Consider the following 10362-nt stretch of genomic DNA (forward strand, 5'->3'; position numbering starts at 1 on the left):
GAATTTTGGGTAGAAAGCATATTTAGGCATTGGGTTTAGTTTGTTTAGCTATTATTAATGTTGTAAAGACATTATTTCATAGATTTGACTGAGTTGGAGCCGAATTCGAGGGGTAAAGCTATACTAGAGGCTTGAGTTGATTTTGGAGAATTTGAGGTAAGTGTTTGATCTAACTTTGGCTTGAGGGAATAGGATTGGAGTGTTGTTTGCTAATTGCAAAATGTTGAGTACGGTGTATAGGCATGGTGACGAGTATCTATACACCGATGTCTAGCATGACCGTGAGTCCTTCTATGTACTTATCCTGATATTGTTATGACTCTTCCATGTTAATTGATGAATTCTATGCAATGTGAAGAGTATGAGGACTAATTTTGAATTGTAAATTCTTTGGAGCGTTGGCTCGAACGATAAAAAGACTATTGAGTAAGAAATGAAAGAAATAGAAAGTGATATGATTAATCCCTTGCCGGGATGGTTTGAGTATATTGATTATCTCCCTTGCCGGGATGTGAAAGTATTGTTGTTGCTCCCTTGCGGGGATTTAGCTGTTAATTCTGTAATTCCCTTGCCGGGACATTTCTTATTATTTGTTTATCCCCTCGCCCCGTTTGGTTGTGATTACTGTTTGGGTGAGGAAGAGTGATAATGCATGAATGGTCATTCCGTGCCATGCTTTGATTATATTTGCATGAAGGGTCATTCTGTGCCATGTTTTGATTATATTTGCACGAAGGGTCATTCCGTGCCATGTTTTGATTATATTTGCACGAAGGGTCATTCCGTGCCATGTTTTGATTATTTATGCACGAAGGGACATTCCGTGCTCTGATTTGATTATAATTGCACGAAGGATCATTCCGTGCCATGATATGAGAGTTATGTGAGGGAAAGCACGAAGGGTGATGCCGTGCACTTTATTTGATTGCTTTTGGTGAGAATGAGAGTAAAAGCACGAAGGTTGATGCCGTGCAACTGTTGATTTTCCTGCTCTCATTAATTATTATTATTATTGCCCTGTTTCTTACTTAAATTGTTGACTTTATATTCGGACTGTACTCCCCCATAATATGCTCCCCTCCCTCTTAAATGTTTTAATTTCTTTGTTCTTTCCTTTTATTGCCTGTATATATATTGAACTGCACAGGTTGGTTTGGTAGTCCTGTCTAACCTCGTCACTACTTCGCCGGGGTTAGGCCAGGCACTTACCAGCACATGGGGTCGGTTGTGCTGATGCTACACTTCTGTGCTCTTTTGCACAGATCACGGTACCGGAGCAGCTTTTGGACCACAGCAGTAGGATATTGATCGGGAGCTGACTTCAATCCAGGAACTTACGAGGTAGCCTAGCGGGCGTTCGCAGGCCGGAGTCCCTTTCTATGTTTTCAGTTTGTTTTCATTGTACCGATGACAAACATTCATGTATTTCTATTCAGACTTGTTTGTAGCACTCTTTAGTAGTTCGTGAGATAGCGACACTAGTCTTGGGTAGAGAAAAGTTAAACTTCCGCATTTTGGATTTTCAGTTATCTATGTTTTAAAGACTTCCGCTTTTATTTAAATGACTCGTATTATTATCATTGTTGGGATGTTATCAGAAAATGTTTAAAAGGTTTGGCTTGCCTAGCTCCGATAGTAGGCGCCATCACGACTCCCGATGGTGGGAAATTCGGGTCGTGACACTTATACTTTTGTCATGTGCTAAGGAAAGATCGGGTGCCAAGAGAGGGTATCCTTTAGAACGGGTAAAGGCTTGTATCATGGTTCTTGAAGGAAAAAGGTTTAAGGCTCAAAAGGGTTGACTAGGGATTTTATCTTTGGTAGGCTATGGAAGTGCTCAATCTATCATTTGGATCAAGGAGAGCCTATAATCATGTCTCAAGTCAAATTCACTTAGGATTTCGCCTCAACAAACATTCAGAGCAAGTTCTTGACCAATGGCTCGGCACTTGGACTTGCAATGCAATTTCTCACCACACACGCTATGGGATTGCTAAAGACATAAAGTCAGGGGCCCACAACGACCTTAGATAAGATTTGAGCACACAATGGTCCCGAAAAACCACTTGATGATTATCGGTCAACACAAGAGTCTCAGGGTCACGACTTTCACCATCCTAAGCACAACAATTTGTTTTTGACCATGAGATCAAAGGCAAATGTGCTAGGCCCAAGTGAAGCTTTGCTTGAGGCACCTTTAACCACTAACTACTAAAAGCAAAAAGAAAAAAAACGGACTCAAACCCTTAAGAAGGTTGTCACGCCATCTATCATTGGGAAGAGCCACCCGGTTCACACAAATTCTACCTTTGGAAAGAACCGTGGCATTAAGAAAACCAAAGGCTTATTGAAAACGTTCAAAACAAGAAGCTACGAACATAACTAAGAAGCTACAGAAAAGAAAAATGCGGAAAGTAGAATGAATATGTACAGGAGGGGGTTTTTAATCGAATATACAATACGGGGATGAATATATACAATGTAACATAACTTTTATATACAGACCCAAAGTGAAAAGTACGAAAAATGTAATGAAGTACCAAAATTATATACATACCAAAGATGAAAAATAAAGAAAGCATAAAATCTGTTAAATATATACAGTCATCCATATCAATTCAAAGTAGGGCCTACCCCCTCAAATGAAAGCTGGCATTGTCATCAATGCCAACTAAGCAAAATAAGCACCAAAACTAGAGGAAAAAGGATATAGAGACTCTCTATGGCCCGCCTGTCTGCATGGGATCCTGAGTGGTCCCTGGGTCCTCAATATGCTCGGGGACCTCAAACTGGTTCCCTATGACCCTTTGCTCTGCTGCTGGGACCTGGGCCTGGACCTGGACAGGCTCCCGGGCTGCATCCTGTGGCTGACTGGAGGAAGCCTCCGGTGGGTCCTCCAACTAGATGACTGCCTCGTCTGCACAGGGAATCACCCTCTGCCTCTTGGGAGGTCTCTCTGACTGCACTGGCTGGGGATGGGCTGCTGGCACAGGGTCCTGGAACAATAAATCCAAAGGCAGATGATCTGCCTTCAAACTCTCAACCTCAACCCTCAACTCTTTCACGGACTCCTTGGAAGCCCGAGTCTTTCTCATCTTCTTGGCCTCCTTAGCAAGGTCCTTAAGAGCTTTCCCATGAGCATCCACAGCTTCCGTAAGCTTCTTCTGAGTATCAAGGATTTTCTACTGATTTTCCAGAATCTCTTTGAGGGCATCCTCAATAGACTGTGGGACCTGCGGAGGTGGAGGTGCCGACTGAGCTGCTACTGTAGTGGTGAAGACAGACAGCTTGGATGAAGCTGTCTGCATCTAGTTGTTGATGCTGGAAGAGCCTGGCTCAGTCGGTGTGCAGTCATTGGGTAGGCTCGGGAGGATGGTATGTCTAGAGCTGCTGAAGTGGATGGACCAGGGGGAATGTCTGCTGAGGTGGAGGCAGTCTGAGTAGGAGCCACCACCATAACTGGCTCTTCAGACTGACCAGTTGGAGCAGTGGTTGTTCCCTTGAAGGTCTTGCCTTTTGGGTTGTCATCACCCTGCATGCTGTACCACAAAAATGGGGCCTTTGCTTTGACTTTGATATCGAATGGTCGCTTTTCAACTTTTAGGTCTCGGAGGTACATGGTCAAGAAGCTGGGGAAGGGGTAGTTTCTATCACCTTCGGTTACTACCTGTGTGCACCGTGTGAATTGTGACTCCATTATTTATGTAGTACTGTGTAGTTACCTGATCTTATCTGTAACCATGAAATCTCTACGTACTAGAGCTATTGAGCTGTGATCCATGTTAGAAACCATGTCTAGGCTGCATGCTTATCCTGTTGGGACCCACTGAGGTCATTTCCGTTGTTGAGTTATCTACTTTCATTACTATATATATTCAATCATATGCATTCATATGCATACCATATCTCAGTCTCTTTTACCATTTATTGACACATCATATCATTATTTTGGACTAGTTTCATGGCATTGTGAGCCCGAGAGACTGGAAAGATTGATGAGTGAGTGAGGCCGAGGGCCTGATTATGAGTGACATTTATGGGATCGGGCTGCACGCCGTAACGATTATACTGATTTATGATAGCGCTTGGGTTGAAGGAGCCCCTCCGAAGTCTGCACACACACCTATTGAGCGCGGTTTATTATTTTGAGGGATGGATCTTTCCTGGACATGGATCTTGTCCGAAGCATTTATATACCTGGGATGGATCTTCCCCGCGGGCTAGATTTGGCCCTACTCAGTACTGAGTGACTGATGGTCAGTTGATGTACATATTCTGGGATAGATCTTCCCTGGGCCGGATTGGCCATATACAGTACTGAGTGATTGAGCATGATGAGTGCAAAGTGTGAGACAGTGAGATTGAGTACTCTGAGAGTGTGATTACATTAGTTCATCTCTAAGATACATTACATTGACATGCACACATGACATAGAGGCTTAGAGATGCATTTTCCTCATGATGTACGGTATCACGTCATTCATGACTTCTCACACATATTGACATATGGGCATAGAGAGGTATTTTACACTTGCTATATGGAAAGAAAATTAAACATCTTATTTATTGTTAAAAGGGTTTTTGGGAAGAATTAAATTTATCAAACTTACTCGTATTTTCGACGATTTCGGTAAAAGGATTTGGGTTTTCACTGATATAATTGAAAAGCAGAACTATTTTATGGGAAACTATGAAAAAGCTGAGCATTTTATCTCTGAGTTACTTGTTTTATTACTTGCTTTACGTTGTTATGAACTGTTGTTGGCTATTGGTGTTGGACTTAACCTTTGTTCCAACTCATCACTACTTTCAACCTAAGGTTAGGTTTGTTACTTATTGTGTACATGGTCGGTTGTACTCATACTATACTTCTGCACCTTGCGTGCAGATTTTGGCTGCTGATGTTGCTGTGATCGACAGGAGCTGGAATTGAAAACGTACCTGCATTTTGTTAGTAGCTACCTCTTGTTCATGGTAGCCTTAGATTCATAAAAATTTGTTTATATTCATTTCGAACAGATGATGTATTTATTTCATACCAATTTTTTAAGTTCTATTATTAGAAGCTCATGATTTGTACTACCAGTCCTTGGGGAATGTATAAGATTCAGATAATTTCTTTTATTTAAATTATCTTATTAATTTCATTGGAACTGGATAGATGTTAATTGTCTTACCTAGCGGGTTAGGTTAGGTGCCATCATGACAAGTTGGATTTTGGGTCGTGACAATTTGGTATTAGAGCTCTAGTTTCATATGTTCTACAAGTCATAAGTAAGTGTCTAGTAGAGTCTTACGGATCGGTATGATGACGTCCATACCTATCTTCGAGAGGCTACAAGGAATTCACCTGCACATGTGAGCGCTCGATATCAGCTCTGCATCGCTGGCTTGTGATTCTATGGATAAGGTGCGAGATGTGCTTTCGCTGTAGAGATAGTGGGCCAGTCTGGAGGACTTGAGGCTGGATTTTGACTGTAGCTTGAGCACGAGGGTTTCGGTTGTGTCAGCACGTACTTTTGGACTTATAATTCCGGTAGTGTCCCTATTAGTGGAATTTGTGGCTTGATGAGGGGCTTGATGGCCATATGGTGAGCATAATGTGACTGCAGGAAGTGTTCAGATGGATTGAATATGACGAGAAGAGTTTGCTTGAGATGTAAAAAGGACAATTGGGTGCTTGATTTCTGTCTTGATTTGACGTATTAGCTCGACTTGTGGGTGTGTTGAGGGATCTTTCATGGTTGTGAGTTCAGACACAAGAAGATTAAGTGATTGCGTTGTGTTGTGGCTGTGGAAGGGTATAGAGAGATGTCAGTTTGAAGCAAAGCGGGTGGGTTAACTCCTGAGGGGTGTCTTGAGGTTATGTGATCCCTATGTTTTTTTGTAGAGAGTTCTCTTTTACCAGTGAATTATATGTGTTGCAATTTGAGTTTGGATGCTTGTGAAAGTTGGCTTGACAATTATAAGGGTGAATGCGATATTTGTAGATAATTTGAAGTATTAGATGGTTTTTGTTACATGAGCTCATGAAGGATTTCGTTGAATCTCACTGCGGTATTATGGCAGTGATAGAGTATGGACATTGTGAGTTATTGTGTGTTTTGATCTATGGCTTTGGGCCAAGCGGGGGAGTCTGCTATCGACGATTTGACTACATGGTTATGTGTTGTATCGGTTTCAGCTTGAGGCACACCTGTGGATCGGTTATGACTTGCAGATGTTGGTGTGAGCACGTGATTTTTGCCTCGCATGAGTTACTCCTACAGAATTCTTAGATTTAGGATTTTTCTTTTATTATCTAATTTTTAGGAATTGATTGCATAATCTCCATGTTTATTTGCTCTTCTATGTGCATTTTAATTTAACATAAATTCATTAAAAAAATACAAAAATACGCATGGCATTTGCATTTGGGATTTAATTCTATATTTTTAGATTGATTAGCAAATTAGTTATTTTAAGAAATGGAAAAATCACAAAAAATAGTTTATTTGTGCACTTATTAACCTTAAGTTTGAATTGTGGTAGCTCTCCATTAATTTGGTTTTAATTAATTGTAGTAAGTATTACTTGTAGTAATTAGTTTAATTTGATAAGATAATTTGATTAGGAATTAATTGAGTTTTATTTTTAATTGTAATTTAAAAAGAAATTAGAAAAATTGAAAAGAGAAGGAAAACAAAAGAGGAAAATCCATTTTGGGCCAAATCCCTTTAATTTTCTCCCAGCCCAATGGAAATTCCACCAGTACCCGTCAAATTGGTCTCAAACCCGGCCCAGAACCCGCTCCCAATTACCCGGTCCCCCCTTACAATCCAAACGACCCCGTTTTGTATTGAGTACATCTCAACCGTTAACTTTCCTTGATCCAACGGTCGCGAAGTGGGGGGGTCAATAATATTTATATGTCCGAACCTCTACCCCCCCCCCCACCCCTCCGTCTCTCTCTCTCACCCCATCCCTCAGAGAACCCTCACCGTCTTCGCTGCACACCGCCTGCCGGAAATCGCCTCCGCCGGCGGTATTGCTCCGATTAACCCCATTTTCGCACCACAGCTTCGCCTTCTTCCCCTCAACCCCATGCCACTCTCTATTCCCCCCAAATCCCATTGGAAACCTCCAAAATCCCCAAACCCTAGGTGCCGCCATGATCCTCTACCACCGTCCGGTGGCGGAGTCACTTCAAACACAACCCAAAATCCAGTCAAACAACCCCCCCCCCCCCCACTTCCCTCACCTCATATCCCGCTTTAGTTCATCCAAACACCCTTGTACTTCGCCCTTTCATTTAAAGGTTAGATCCAGTTCCCCTTTGAGCTTCAAAGTTGATTTTGGGTTTAAATGAGTGCTAGACATTTGTTCTCGCAAGAACAAAACGACTAACACTCATTTTCGCCTCAAATCGGAGAACAATGGAAGTCCATTCAGGTTATCGTCCCATGTTAATTATATTAGGTATTTTCTCTATTTCTCGTCTTTTTTTTTCCTTCTCTTTTGTTCATACTCATCTCCTTCTGTCCTCCTCCCTTGTTATGTCTCATCTGTTCTCAGAATGCATTTCGATTGCATTTGGTCTGTTTCTTCTCATTTCTTTTTCTTTTGTTAATGCTATTTAATATATGCTGCAGGTTTAGAATTTGGTCCATTAATTTTCTTTTGATGCTAAAATGACTGAAATGATTTGAGTTCACCTCTTTTGTAGCCTGTGATGTTTCTTATCACATTTTGGGACTCGAAGGTCCAGGCAGCCCAAAGGCTGACCATGGGTCAATTTGAATCAATGGGTAGGCTAAGGTAAAAAACAGGGGTATTGGGGGTATTTTGGGTAGATTAGGTTGAGAGAATCTTTAGTAATAGAAGGTAGAAGCTTCTAGTGAGGTCTTTTAACTAAATTTAAGGACTGTGGTAGGATAGCTTGGGTAACAAGGCAATAACTGAGGGATTAACTAGCAAAAAATAAAAGTGAGGAGGGACTAGAAGTGTAAGGGAAAATTTGTAAGGCTGCCCTATTGGCCTTGCCTATAAAGGCATGTTTTCTTGCCTTTGAAGGCAGACTTAAGAGACCTAAGAGAGCTAAAAAATCCAAAAAAACTTCAGACGGCTAAAAGATCAAAACAATTACTGTTCCATTAGATTTTTCTGAAATTCTTGAAGGTTTTGACTTCTGAAACATGTCCCTGAATAACCAAAGGTTTAAAATGAATTGAACTTGTTGGTTTTCAAGTGTTTGGTTCAAGTTTTGGCTGCATTTGGTTATTGGGTATCATTTGATCCTTCTGTTGGTTGAATTTGGTTGTAAACTGGTTGTCCTTGGTTATCCTGGGTTATTTCTGCTGCTGATCTCTGTTGATCTCTGCTTTTTGCTGCTGCTCACCTTTAACCCCTGTTTCTCTTAATCTTCAGGTACATTTCTGCATTCATTCTAAATGTAAGGTTGATTTGGAATCAAAAATGGAAATCTGGAGCTTTTGAGTCATATTCTTCAACAATTTGGGTCGTAGATTAGCTTATTTGTTTGTTTCATTTTATTTAGAGAATTTCAGCTACTGTCCTTCAAGCTAATATGTAATTTGAATTTGAGTTCTGAGCATCATGTCTGCCTTAGTTTAGCCGTTAAATGTAGCTGTTGGTATTATGTGACTGAGCTTTCGTTATGGTGTTTGGTTTTCTAAATCTCCCTGAAAGCTCGAGTAATATGTTTGTTCATTTGAATTGTTGGTAGGTGTTCTCCCATACTTCTGAATAGCAGCCTGCTTAATTATATGTTAGTCCACTTTATTTCAGATACTAGATAGGTCATCATCAGCCTGTGTGCAAAATGCAAATGATAATATGATTTGAATCCGTGATTTTGTAGCTCCTTTTGGTCTGTAGTCACTAAATTTTTGGGTTTGGAGTATGGTGACACAGTGCCTGTTATTTCAAGTGTATGAGTCTTGTTTGAAATCAACATATGCTTGTCATGCTCTCTGAAGTTGGTCTGCCTGATTTGATTCAAATAGCTAGGATGAAATTGGTATTTGATGATATGTTTCCATGTACTGTGAGTTATGCTTTGCACAAGGAGTTGGGATATCTTGAATAAGTGAGTTGAACAAGAGGTTGTCATTACAATTAAGAGAGGAATTATTATGTTAGTATCCGTGTTAGTATAGAATGTGAGTTGGATTCAATTCGGATATTGCTAACCGTATTTAATTCTAGATTTCATTTATCAAATCAATTTGTCTCAACTCTTGAGGAATCACGGACCCCAGTGGACCACAAGTCCATTTGAACTAAATCGCAGGCCTTGGGCCTTTGGGCCAGAGCGCCCAGCTCTGAAAATGGCCAATTGGGATCCTAATGTCCTTAGTGTTTGAATAGTTAAGTGCTGGAGGTGCGCCATGCCAAACAAATAATAAATTGCGTGGCCCTCAGGTTAATTTTATAACCCAGATATTAATAAATGATTAATCTTCGTAGAAAAGCCTTTAGGGCCGTTTTAAAATACTAGTGTGATTGTGTATACGTCCGCGTAACACAATTACGCTTCTAAAAACAAAACTGGTGTATGCGTTCGCGCAACTTCGGCCCAAACTTTCTTAATAATAATAAAGAGTTATTAATCGTGGACAAGTTCGCGTGACATGATTTTTGACGCGCCAAACAAATGGGTATACGTACGCGTAACCCGTTTCAAGATAATTTCCTTAATTAAAAGCGGTGAAAGAAGCAAAAGCATATAGGTTCTAAAACCAGTAATTAAATAATTTAACAAGCCAAGTATTGTCAAAGCGACCGTGCTAGAACCACGGAACTCGGGAGTGCCTAAAACCTTCTCCTGGGTTAACAGAATTCCTTACCCGGATTTCTGGTTCGCAGACATAAACAGAGTCAATCTTTCCTCGATTCGGGATTTGAACCGGTGACTTGGGACACCATAAATCTCCCAAGTGGCGACTCTGATTTTAATTAAATAATCCTGTTTCGATTGTCACTTCAAGTTGGAAATAACTCAATTTATTATACCCTCCCGGGGGTGTAGTGAAAAAGGAGGTGTGACAGCTCTGGCGACTCTGCTGGGGAACATAACCCAGAATCTTTGGTTCAGGGTTCAAGAATTCGAGCTTGTTTCATGATTTTTACTTGGCTTTATTTATTGTTCATATTATTGTATTCTGTGAAACTTTTTGTGCTAAATGCTAGATGTTTACCGCTTTAATATTGTTGAATTGTATATAATTGTCTTCTTACGCCACCCCTTCTGAGTCTTCTGAAAATGGTGCATACGTTCGCGTAGCCCGCTTTTTCTGTAGAAATTATACCAAATAGAGCGAGGCTGGGCAAGCGACAAGGCCGGGCAGACTTTAGTGCTCC

Source organism: Nicotiana attenuata, chromosome 10 (assembly GCF_001879085.1).
Source record: "Nicotiana attenuata strain UT chromosome 10, NIATTr2, whole genome shotgun sequence".
Taxonomy (NCBI): domain Eukaryota; kingdom Viridiplantae; phylum Streptophyta; class Magnoliopsida; order Solanales; family Solanaceae; genus Nicotiana; species Nicotiana attenuata.